This window comes from Hordeum vulgare, chromosome 4H (assembly GCF_904849725.1).
Source record: "Hordeum vulgare subsp. vulgare chromosome 4H, MorexV3_pseudomolecules_assembly, whole genome shotgun sequence".
NCBI lineage: Eukaryota > Viridiplantae > Streptophyta > Magnoliopsida > Poales > Poaceae > Hordeum > Hordeum vulgare.
Window position 1 is genome coordinate 312,459,381 of NC_058521.1, and position 13,089 is coordinate 312,472,469.

The window sequence follows — 13,089 nt, forward strand, 5'->3', positions numbered from 1 at the left end:
TCATGCTTCAAAGTCTTCAGATTGATTTTCTTCAGGACACACCGAATCCCTTATTTTCAATATCTTCATGTGGAATATCAATTTCATCACAATTTGTTCACGATTCAATTCTTCACCTTTAGACCAATTTCTTCAGCCGAAGATATACATTTTTAGGGGTCGATATTCATCGAATATTTCAAACTCCTCAGCTACTTATAGATCCTATGTACACTCATGAACACATTAGATACTTAACCTATAAGTCTTCAAACCACCAAAATCAGTAAGGGGCACTAGATGCACTTACAATCCCCCTTTTTGGTGGTTGATTACAATTAGGTTAAGTCTTCAACGGGGATAAAAATATGAAGTGTAAATACTCATTTGAAGAATTTGAAATCAAGATTCAGAGAGACACCCCCTGAAGATGTGTATATCTTGAGGATTTTTCTTTTCACAGCAAATGCACATTGATGATTTATATCATGGAGATCTCCCCCTGAGTCTTGTAAATCATGCATACATTTGACATATAGTATGAAGAAATTGAGAATGCATGATGAGTAATGGTATCTGACGAATTCCAGCATGCGTAAATTAATTATTTTGCGGAATAAACGTGCGAAGAAAAACGTTCAAAAGCGTCAGAGTACCATCGGGCTTAAGTTACAACTCATTACATAAAACACTTCAGAAGAGCCAAGAGTTTGTAACTTAAATAAAGTTCATAAGCCCCAAAATATATCTCGCGAGAAGACTAACTCTCGGATTTCTCCCCCTTTGTCATCAAGTGACGAAAAGGGACAAAACTGAGGACTAACGCCCCGTGAAGACTTTCACTTCTTGGCAGTTGAGGAAGACGCGTGAGAATTCTTGGGAGCAGACTTCCTCCTTGGACCAGTGGCAGTGTCTTGTTGGTCTTCATCTGATTCTGCAGTGCGGAATGAAGAAAACGAACTGTCCTCAAGGTCTGGAACTGGAATTGGCCTGAATTTCTTCTTTGGCGGCCATGACCATTCGAAGTCCTGTGCAAACTCCAATTCTTCAAGTTCCGCTGGAGTCTTCAAATGAGGAAGTGTGGCCCAAGTGTGATAAAAAACCTCATGAAGATAATGATGATTAAGCTTCATGGCATTCTGGGTCTCAGTGAGGGTTTTCACAATGGCGCCGAACTGGCGTTTGACCCACTTGTGATTTCGATCTACCTTCTGATGAAGACTGAGGAGAAGCTCTCTGGTATTCATCACCCTTGGAGCAACAGGACTTGGTGGCTGGGTTTCAGTGTCAGCCCATGAGGAATATGCATTTGGCTCTCGGAACTAGCCATCAAGGGGCCGACTGCCTTCATCAATCACAGACTTGCCTTTTCCTTCAACAGGCTCGAAAGTCTTCTTGTTGACCCTTATTGGAGGCATATATCCAACTTGATTATTGAAATCAGCATGATAGTTGATGCCTGACCTGCGTGTGATGAATCTCATGATCCATGGAGCGTAAATTTTCAAGTCAAAAGGGGACATAGCATTTTCTGCCAGAGTCTTCAAGAAGGAATCGTGAGTGTTGATGGGAATGCCATAGATTATGTTGAAGAGGATATTCTTCATGATGCCTACGACATCTTCTTCATCATCATGGCCCTTGATTGGTGCAAGAACACTGCAGAGGATTCTGTAAACAGTCCTGGGTTCATACTTCAGCTCATGGACCAGGAAGGTTGTTCTTTGTGGTTGCCCCTTTGCCAAAGGCTTCATGAGGACTTCCATCAGCTTATTCGATAGCTCCCGTTCATCATACATCTTCACGGCCTGCTCTGAAGGAATTGACACAAGAAGTTCTCGCAGCAGCTCATTTGCAGGGGCCTTGAAGTGTGTGTGTTGCGTCATCCAATCCAGCACCCAAGTGTTGATATCTGTTGGATCTCCAGAGATGTATAAAGTTGTATAGAATTGAAGAACAATGTCACTGTTCCAATCGCAGATATCAGAGCACAAAGGGAGCAGTCCTGCTTCATGAAGAATGTTGAGGACTGGGGCAAAGCAAGGAATTTCTTCAAGCTCAACATGAGGAATATGCCTGTGCTGAATTTTTTTGTTTCTTCCACAAAGCACATATGCATAGTAGTTGAGCTGAGTCGTGGTCCAAACCTTCATATGCCTGATGCGAGGCTTGTCATAAGGATTTTCTCCGATGAAATACATGCGTTCCTCAAAGAATGCTTCCTTCAGAAACTTTGACCGCTTGGAGAAGGGCTGACGCTACATCGGCTAAAGGTTTTGCTTCTTCCCTTGAGGGGAGACAATCATTGTAGTTTCTGTATTGACAGCTACAAGAGCATTCTCTGGATTTGGCGCAGGGGCATTTCCTTCAGCATGTTCCTCTGGATTTTCTGTTGCAGACGGAGTCATTTTCTTCACACTTGAAGATTTTGGTGAAGGCATTTTCTCTTCAGGAGGCGGAGTCATATCCGTCCTGGCAGTTTCCTCAGCTGAAGCAGTTTCTTCAGCTGGAGCAGAGTCATCAGCTGGCTTAAAAGCATCAGCTGGAGCAGAGTCATCAGTTGGCTTAGATGCATCAACTGGAGCAGTTTCATCAGCTGGAGCAGAGTCATCAGCTGGAGTTTCCTTGGTGATTTCCTCAATAGCCGGCTCAGCAGCACGGCTTTCTTGAGGCATTTCATCAGCAGGGGCAGTTTGTTCTTCTTCAATCTCAAGCTGCTGAGGTGTTGCTGGAGGGGTAGCCTTTTTGTTGTATTCATCAACTGCATTAGTAGCAAACTTGATGAAATTGTTCTTGAGACTTTGACGATCAAATATCTTGGTGTACTTGTCTGTCGAAGTCTTCAATTCTGCGTGAGTGGACACAAGTGCATCAGGCGTCAAGCTGAGGAGATTTTGTTTGAGGAATTTCTCCTTTTTCAGCTTCGTAACCTTTGCTTGTTTGGCTTGCATCTCCTTCCACTTGGCCTCGTTGATGAAAGTGGCCACCATGTGGATGATGCCTGGGGGAAGTTTCAAATCATCAATAGGTGTGTTGGGGTCATCATACCATATATTGATGTAATCCAAGATGACTTTTGGGTCCATGGCCAGAGGAATGGAGCTGCCTGAAGCTTGTGCTACCCTCTCCTGTCCATTTCTGATGATAGCGTGCAGAGTCTCATCATCATATTCATCACTGCCTTCTGATGCAGAAGGGACTTTGATGATTTTTCCTGGGCTTTGTCTGGTTCCTCTCCCAGCAGTCACCTTAGTCTTCATTGGATTTGGTGAAATATTTGTCTTAGAGCATGTTCCAGAAGGAACAGAGGAGATGGAGACAGTAGGCAGTTGCTTCACAATCTGCTTATATTCAGGCTTTGAAGCCTTTGGTGGTGCTGAGGGTTCTGGTGCGGATGCTGGTGCAGCTTTCTGAAGCAATTTCTCCTGAGGCTTTGAAGCCTTCGGTTTTGGCGGCACAGATTTCACTTGAGGAATGGCCGTGCCAGAAGTTTCAGCTGCAGAGAAGGTGGCGGCAGTAGCAGCGGCAGCAGATTCTTCATTAAATTTCCCCACTGCAGCTTCTGCCTGCTTCTGAAGCTTTGACAAATGTTTTGTCTTTTCCTTAGGATAGTCATCAATTGTCTTGAGGCTTGAGGGGTGTGCATCCTGATAATCCTCGAGAGGAGGCCGTTTGCCAGGAGGCTTAAGAGAGAATTTCTTCGCGTACTTGGGAGTGACGAATATGTATTCTTTCCACTCCTTAGCCCACCGACGTTCTATCTTCTCAAGCCTTATCTTCCTCTTGGGCATTGGCTCTTTCTCATCAGGTGTGAAGTATTCCAGGTATATGTCATCAGGAATATCGATGGCAGTGTTCTGTTCAAGCTTCTTGCCACCCTTTTGCTTCCTTTCATCTTCCATTTTCTTCAGCTAAGACTTTTGCTGAGGAAATTAAACTCTTGAGGATTCTGATGAAACTTGAAGATTTTCTTCAAGAAACGCTGCAAATGAGTTAAGTTGATGAGAACCTAGAGATTCACCAGCTGACATTTTTGTACCTGTGAACAGAGTATAGTTGCGAGGATTTTGGAGAGGTCATATGCGTTCTCAGATTTGATGAAATTGAAAATTTTAAAGTTGAGGAATTTGACCAGTGGGTTGAGGAATTTGTCTAAGCACTCTTATCTTGGATTCTAGAGTTGTGCAGATTCGAAAATTTGCACAATTGAGGAATCTCTTGAAGACTTTTAGATGCTTAGTGAAATTCATCAACAGTTGAGGAATAAGCAGTGTTTGAGGAATAGAGACTGATAGACACTTGAGGAAAAACAGGTTTCACAAATCTACGGCAAAAATAGGGTTTTTATTTACCCTATATAGCGCGCACGAAGAACAGAGGAAGAAGCAACAGTAGATGCTCTTCGGTGCGAGTCCACTCCACCCTAACTCGGCAACAGAGGACAGCTACGGCGGCGGCGGACGACGACGTTCCGGTTCCGGCGTGATTTCGACGACGGAGAGGTCGAGGTAGTGAACTTTTCCTCGCCGGCGGCGAAACTTCTAGCGGTGGTGCTAGGGCTTTGCTGTAGCGGAGACGAGGTCGAGAGAGAGAACAAAGAGGTTTGACTGGAGGGGGTAAGGACATATTTATAGCCCAGGTGAAAACTGCCTGGCTGATTCTTTCGAACCAAACTACCCCTGTCCTTTCGTCTCCGCATGACACGTGTAGCAACCATTTAAAGCGGTGGGGATCGTGCCTATCTGATCGTGGGAAGTGGGGTTTAGTTACCGTGTAACGATATAAAAATCATTTTTGAAGATTTGAAGGTTTTGTTACAAAATCATCAGTTGTCAAGGACGCAGTGAGGATTTTGAACAAAGTTTCAACTAGAACGCATATGAAGAATTGAATAGACTGGGTGAGAGTAGCATAGAGGGAAAGTAGGGTCCGATCACATTCACTTAGATGAAATATCAAATTGAAGAAATAGCTTTAAGTGAATGTTGTTGAGGACTTTGAAATCACAGTCTATATATATATATCTAGAAAAATGGAAATCATCAACTTTTTTTGAAGATTTTGATTAACTTGAGGATTTTGTGACAAAGCGTCATGATGATGAATTTGAGCTTTGAAGAAAGAGAAGTTTGAAGAACAACTGCTTTGAACAAAATCAACTTTGACAAAATTCAGCTTTGAAGTAATTCAACTTGAGGAATTTCAAGTTGGGTGGTGGCGTGACCGACCATATAAGAATGTTGATTTTAGACGCCGCGTACAATTGTCGTATGGCCCTGAGAATCAATTTCTTCGTTGATTTCCTCACACTAAGAGTTATATTCTTCATTATTTGAAGAAAACCGATTCTTCATGTGTTGCACATCTAAGTCATCAATTTTTCATAAGTGTTAGGATGTGTGCATGTTTTTACAAAACATTTGAAGATTCTAAGATATTTAGCTCACACCGCAACTTGCAAAACCTTTTCTCATCCAAGGGCTTAGTGAAGATATCTGCCAGTTGATCGTCAGTCTTGACATGGTCGATGAGGATATTGCCCTTGAGGACATGGTCCCGAAGAAAATGATGACGAATCTGGATGTGCTTAGTCTTCTAGTGCTGTACTGGGTTGTATGCAATCTTGATTGCACTCTCATTGTCGCAGTAGAGAGGCACATTCTTCATGTTGATGCCATAGTCCATGAGGGTTTGCTTCATCCATAACAATTGAGCACAACATGAACCAACAACAATGTACTCAGCTTCGACAGTGGAGAGTGAAACAGAGTTGTGCTTCTTTGAGGACCAGCAGACTAGTGATCTTCCGAGGAAATGACATGTGCCAGAGGTTGACTTGCGATCCACACGGTCACCAGCATAGTCAGAATCAGAATATCCCACAAGATTTGAGCCCTTGGGGTACCATAATCCTAGTGTTGGTGTGTGAGCTAAGTATCGAAGAATATGCTTCACAACCTTATGGTGTGATTCCTTCAGTTTTGCTTGAAAACGTGCACGCATGCAAACACTAAGCATTATATCTGGCCTAGATGCACACAAATATAGTAAAGAGCCAATCATGGAGTGATATACCCGCTGATCGAATTCTTTACCATTTTCGTCAGTGCAGAGGTGGCCGTTGGTAGGCATTGGAGTCTTGGCACCCTCGCATTCATGCATGTCGAATTTCCTCAGAACATCCTTGAGGAATTTCTCCTGTGATATGAAGATTCCATTGCGGTGTTGACGAATTTGAAGTCCTAAGAAGAATTTCAGCTCCCCCATCATAGACATGTGATATTCTTCACTCATCATGTAAGCAAATTCATCACTGTAACGTTTGTCAGTACAACCAAATATGATGTCGTCGACATATTTCTGGCACACAAATAGTTCATTATCATAGGATTTAGTGAAAATAGTTGGATCAAGTGAACTAGGTTTGAAGCCTTTCTTCATGAGGAATTCCTTCAATGTATCATACAATGCCCGAGGGGCTTGCTTGAGAGCAAAGAGTGCCTTTTTTAGTCTGAAGACTTTTTGTGGATTATTTGGATCCTCAAAACCTGGGGGCTGAGCAACATATACTTCTTCCTCAAGCTTACCATTAAGGAATGCACTTTTCACATCCATTTGATATAAGATAATGTTATGATGATTAGCATAGGCAAGTAGTATTAGAATAGCTTCAAATCTACCAACAGGTGCAAAAGTTTCATCGAAATCAATTCCTTCAACCTGTGTGTAGCCTTGGGCTACAAGTCGTGCCTTATTCCTCACCACTTCACCATCCTCATCTTGCTTGTTTCGGAAAATCCACTTGGTGCCGATGATACTGTGCTTACGAGGATCTGGTCGTTTGACGAGCTGCCATACGTCATTCAGCTTGAATTGAAGAAGTTTGTGTTGCATGGCTTGGATCCACTCCGGTTCCATGAAAGCCTCAACAACTTTTGAAGGTTCTGTGATAGACACAAAGGAGAAATGTCCACAAAAGTTAACTAAGTGTGAAGCTTTTGAGCGAGTGAGAGGACCTGGCGCGTTGATGTCATCGAGGATGTTGTCAAGTTCTACTTCATTTGCAATCCTCGGATGAGATGCTTGAGGATTTCGTCTGGGCTGAGGAATTGGTTCTGGAGCAATTTCCTCAGGAGCATCTTCTTGATTTTCATTAGTGTTGGGAATGATCTCTTCATCAATTTCCTCAGTGGGAACAATGTCTTAAGTAGCTTTGAGCTTTATTGCTTCCTCAGGAGACAACTTATCTGGATCAGGAGGCAATTGCTCTCTTTGCAAGCCATTAGTTTCATCGAACCGCACATCTACAGTCTCAACAACCTTGTTGTGATAGGTGTTGAAGACTCTGTAGGTGTGCGAGTCCTTTCCATAATCGAGCATAAAACCCTCATGTGCCTTAGGTGCAAACTTTGAGCTATGGTGAGGATCTCTAATCCAACATTTAGCACCGAAGACTTTGAAATAACTTACATTGGGTTTCTTGTCAGTGAGGAGTTCATATGAGGTTTTCTTGAGGAATTTGTGAAGATATACCCTATTGATGATATGGAAGGCAGTGTTAATTGCTTCAGGCCAAAAGCGACGAGGAGTCTGATATTCTTCAAGCATGGTTCTTGCCATCTCAACCAGAGTCCTCTTCTTCCTTTCGACGACACCATTCTATTGAGGAGTATAAGGAGCAGACAATTCGTGAGTAATAACAAGTTCATCAAGATAATTATCAAGACCAGTGTTTTTGAACTCTGTTCCATTATCACTCCTGTTGTGTATTATCTTGATGCCGAAATTCGTCAAGGCTCTTGAGGAAAATCTTTTGAAGACTTCCTGCACTTCAGTTTTATATAAAATGATATGCACCCATGTGTATCTGGAATAATCATCAACTATGACAAAACCATATAAAGATGCTGCATTTGTTAGTGTGGCATAATGAGTTGGTCCAAACAGATCCATGTGAAGCAATTCAAATGGACGGGTAGTGGTCATGATGGTCTTCGAGGGGTGCTTGGATCTGGTCATTTTCCCAAACTCACAAGCACCGCTAAGGTGGTCCTTGAGGAATTTGACTGATTCGATGCCGATGACATGCTTCTTATTCGCAAGCGTGTGCAAATTCCTCATGCCTGCATGACCAAGTCTTCGATGCCACAAGCACCCTTCTGAGGTTTTTGCTAGTAAGCAAGTGGCTGGTTGAGGACCTGTAGAGAAATCTACAATGTACAAATCCCCTCTTCTAACACCTTCGAAGACTTTGGATCTGTGAGATTCCATGATGACAACACATCTATATCTTCCAAAGATAACAATCATTTCAAGATCACAAATCATTGAGACTGACATAAGGTTAAATCCAAGGGATTCAACAAGCATCACTTTGTCCATGTGCCTGTCCTTGGAAATAGCCACTTTGACAAGTCCCAATACCTTGCTTTTACCTTTGTCAGCATATGTGATTTGCTTCAGGGGTGATGGAGTTAGTGGCATATTCATCAACGAGCTTTTGTCACTAGTCATGTGATGTGTGTAGCCACTATCAAGAACCCACTCAGTACTCTTGGGTTTGTCATCCTCCAGATGAATTAGTACATCTTACCATCTCATATGCTTCAGACTTGAAGAATATGATATCAATTTCATAAGATAGGAATTTCATCATAAACAGAATTATAAGGACGTGTGAAATATTTCTATTTCATCAATATTAGCTTGCGTCCCATCAAGCGTTTTCCTCAAGTCTTCAGCAAATTCTTCAGATGATGATTTTCATCTGCAGACCTGTCGTGCAGAAGTGATTAGTTCAATTTCTTCAACACCCACATCTGAAGGGGTGGTAAAGCATTCATCATCCTGCAAGCACCATATGAGAAAGGGGGCATTGAAGCTATGCACTTCTCTTAACAGTAGGGGGGTTAAAGTACTCAAATGAATATGCAGAGAATTTCTTTGAAGATTTATGAACATAATGATTTGAAGAATAACACTCATATTCATATTCCTTTAATTTCCCTGCATGTTAGAAGCATTGGCACAGGTACGAGCATAGTTTTGACCATTTGAGGATTTTGATCCTCTTGAAGACTTTGGTCCTCCTGAGGAATTTGTTCTGGGGTTCAAATTCTTCATATTTGGTGTCATGAGGACATTCACCTGAAGATTTTCAAGGCAACTTTTGGGAACCCAAATTTTCCTCAGGGGAGGCCCATTCCTGCAGTTAGTTCCAACATATCGAGCAAATACTTCACCAGATTGATTTTTGAACAGTTTATAGTTGGAGTCAAGTGAGTCATCTCAGGAATAGGATAATTCACATGAAAAGCATGTTAGATTGGATGTATCAAAAGGAGGCCCTGTAGCTGCAACCCATTAGGTTTTGGGATACTGCTCAGGTTTCCAATATGATCCATCATCATTCAATTTTCTCTCAAAGGAAATTCCTTCTTTTCTGGGGTTCCTGTTCAAGATCTTCTTTTTGAGCACATCACAAAGGGTTTGGTGTCCTTTGAGAGTTTTGTATATGCCTGTCACATACAATTCCTTCAGCCTTGCATTTTCATGAGTGACATTTGTGGTTTCCTCAAGTGAGGAATTTCACACTACAGGAGCAGTTGAAGAGTTTGTAGCAATAGAAGAATTTGATGATTCTGGTGAAGAATTAGTAGTCTCACGTTCGATGCATTTAAGATATGGAGGAATCAGTTCAGCTTGAGCAGCACTGATCTGTTGAGCTAGTAATGAATCATTTTCCATACGAAGATCATCATTAGAAATCCTTAGCTTCTCAAGATCGAGCTTCCTCTGAAGAAATTCATAGGAAAGTTTGTCATGATCAACGAGGAGTGTAACATGATGATCGTGAAGATTACCAAATCTGTACGGAAGACTTTTCATATCTTCAGTGAGGATTTGGGTAAGATTCATTTCATCATTCAACACATCATCGCTTCTGTCTAGCAGTTTCTGAAGCTTTTCCAGGGCAGTTTGTTGTTTAGTGGCAATGATAGCAAGTTTATTGTAACTGGTTTTTTATAATCATCAGGTTCACAGTCACTTGAATCAGAGGAGGAAGCATCATTCGCTACCTTTGAACCTTTCGCCATGAAGCAATAGGTTGGAGCGAAGTCATCAACATAGTCATCAGTGTGGATGGTGTTATCATTTTCTTCAAGGTTGAAGATTGACTTGCTGACGAATGTGGTTGCAAGTGCAAGGCTAGCCTGTCCAGATTCCGAGTCTTCATCAGAACCCTCCTCTTCATCACATTCCTCGGATTCTGCCTCGGAATCCATTTCCTTGCCAATAAGTGCCGAGCCTTTCTAAAATATTCTTCTTGTGCGATGAGGACTTTGAGGATGAGGATTTTGAAGATTTCTTCTTTTTCTTCGAGTCATCAGAACTTTCATCCTTGTATTTCTTATTCTTTGATTCCTTTCCCCAACGAGGACTATCAGCAATGTAGTGACCTGATTTCTTGCATTTGTGGCAGGTTCTTTTCTTGTAGTCCTCAGATGAAGATTCTGATTTCCTCATATCTCTTCTTGAAGATTGACCAAACTGGCCATGTCTTGTAAACTTCTGGAATTTCCTCATGAGCATTGCAAGCTCCTATCCAAATTCTTCAGGATCACCAATGCTATGATCCGAGTCTTCTTCTTCAGATGAGGAAATTGCTTTGGCCTTCCGTGCATGTGGTCTAGCATAGCTTGGTCCATATAGATCTCTCTTTTCTTCTTGTTGAAATTCATGAGTATTGAGTCTTTCGAGTATATCAGCTGGATCAAGCATCTTGTAGTCTAGTCTCTCTTGAATCATCAGAACTAAAGTATCAAATGAAGAATCCAAAGATCTTAGCAGTTTCTTCACAACTTCGTGATTAGAGGCGACCAAAGGTATCTTGGCAGCTTTCGTTGTCAAGCCTCTTGAAGCGATTGAAGAGATTGCGAAGAACATCAACACGAGAATCACGCTGGGTTGATACTCCTTCATTAACTTTGGACAACCTTTCCCAGATAAGTTTTGCTGAGCCCAAAGCACTCACTCTGACATACTGGCCCTTGCTCAGATGGCCACAGATGATAGTCTTCAGTTGAGAATCAAGTTGCTTGAATTTCTTCACATCAACGGCAGAGACAATAGCAGTGACAATAGGGACACCATGTTCCACAATATACCAGAGATCATTATCAATAGCTTGTAGATGCATCTTCATCTTGGTCTTCCAGAAGGGAAAGTCCTTTCCTTCGAAAGTAGGACATCCAGCAGTAACCTTGATCATGCTTGCAGTCGACATAACTAAAACTCCAGGTGGTTAAACCAAAATCACACAGAACAAGGGAGTACCTTGCTCTGATACCAATTGAAAGTGCGTTATATCGACTAGAGGGGGGGGGTGAATAGGAGATTTTTAGAATTTCATCACTGAGGAAATTCCTCACCGATGACTAACTTGCAGCGGAAACAACAAATGATCAGGAGTGCAAAGTATCACTACAATAGTTTTCAAGGTGAAGAATATCAAAAAAAGTTTGCACAGTATGCAGCACGGAGAAAACATGTGAGGATTAACTTGCGTGGAGAATTTGGGGTTGAGGAATTTCAGAGAAATTCTTCAAAAAATTCTTCAAACAGTGACAATGAAAATCATCAACATACAAGATGAGGAACTGAAAGAGTTGAAGAAATGGAACCCGTTTCACAGTGAAGACAGTGGTTGATGACCCAGTTCCAACTGCTGTGACACTTGTACATCTGGTTTGGAGTGTAAGTGCATCTAGTGCCCCTTAGTGATTTTGGTGGTTTGAAGACTTATAGGTTAAGTATCTAATGTGTTCTTGAGTGTACACAGGATCTATAAGTCACTGAGGAGTTTGTAATATTTGATGACTATCGACCCCTAAAAATGTATATCTTTGGTTGAAGAAATTGGTCTTAAGCTGAAGAATTGAATCGCGAAGAATCTGCGATGAAATTGATATTCCTCATGAAGATATTGAAATTGAGGAATTCGGTGTGTCCTGAGGAAAATCATTCTGAAGTCTTTGAAGCATGAAGATTTACTCTTTCTGTTTTATTTTCTTCACACTTGAGTAATAGGAACACCGTACTATTAAAGGGGGTCGAAGTTACACTTTGGAATGAATTTCCTCATGATGCTCAACCCAAGCCTAATCCTACCAAAAGCCTCAAGTGAGGAATACGAGTGACATGAGGACTCTCATAGTTGAGGGTTCTGACCGTTTCGATAGCCATGCCACATCATTGGTCTTATCCACACCAATGGTCATATTATTTAAGGGCATTAGTGTCAAATCATGTCGGGATGCTCCCAGGTATAAATAGCCGCCCCCACAACCATTAGCTGGCTGGCTGCTCCGTTAGAAACTGACACTTGTCATAAGAGCAACCCAATTCCTCAAAATCTTCAAGAGTAATTCATCAGTGAGAAAATACCCCAAACACCAAACCACAAACCTAGAACCAAGTGATTGAGCATCACTAAAGAAGTTGTTCCTGTGTGGGACTGAAGCCTTTTACCTTTGAGGACTGTGCATCCTCCAGACGGTTAGGCGTCATGGTCTAGAGCAATCCATCAATCAATTGTGGATCGCCGGTGACCAAGTTTGTGAGGGTTTGGAAGTCTGCCCTGAAGACTTACCACGAGTGTTGGGCGAGGACTGTGTGTCCTTAGCTCAAGGAGAACACGGTAGGAACTGTGTGTCCTTTGGTTTCAATACCAAGCCGCTCCAAACCAGATGTACGAGTGTCATAGCAGTTGGAACTGGGTCCTCAACTCCTTACTTTCCTCGTATTATGTGTTGATGACTTTCACTGCGACTGTTTGAAGAATTTGCTGAAGACTTTCTCTGAATTTCCTCAACCCCAAATTCTTCACGTCAGTTAATCCTCATCTATATTCTGCGTGCCTGCTCACAGTGTAATATGTTTTCACTTTCTTCACTCCCAAAAACTGCTGTTGTGAAACTTTGCACTTCTCATCCTTTACTGTTTCCGCTGTAAGTTAGTCATCAGTGAGGAATTTCCTCAGTGATGAAATTCTAAAAATCTCCTATTCACCCCCCTCTAGTTGATATAACGCACTTTCAATTGGTATCA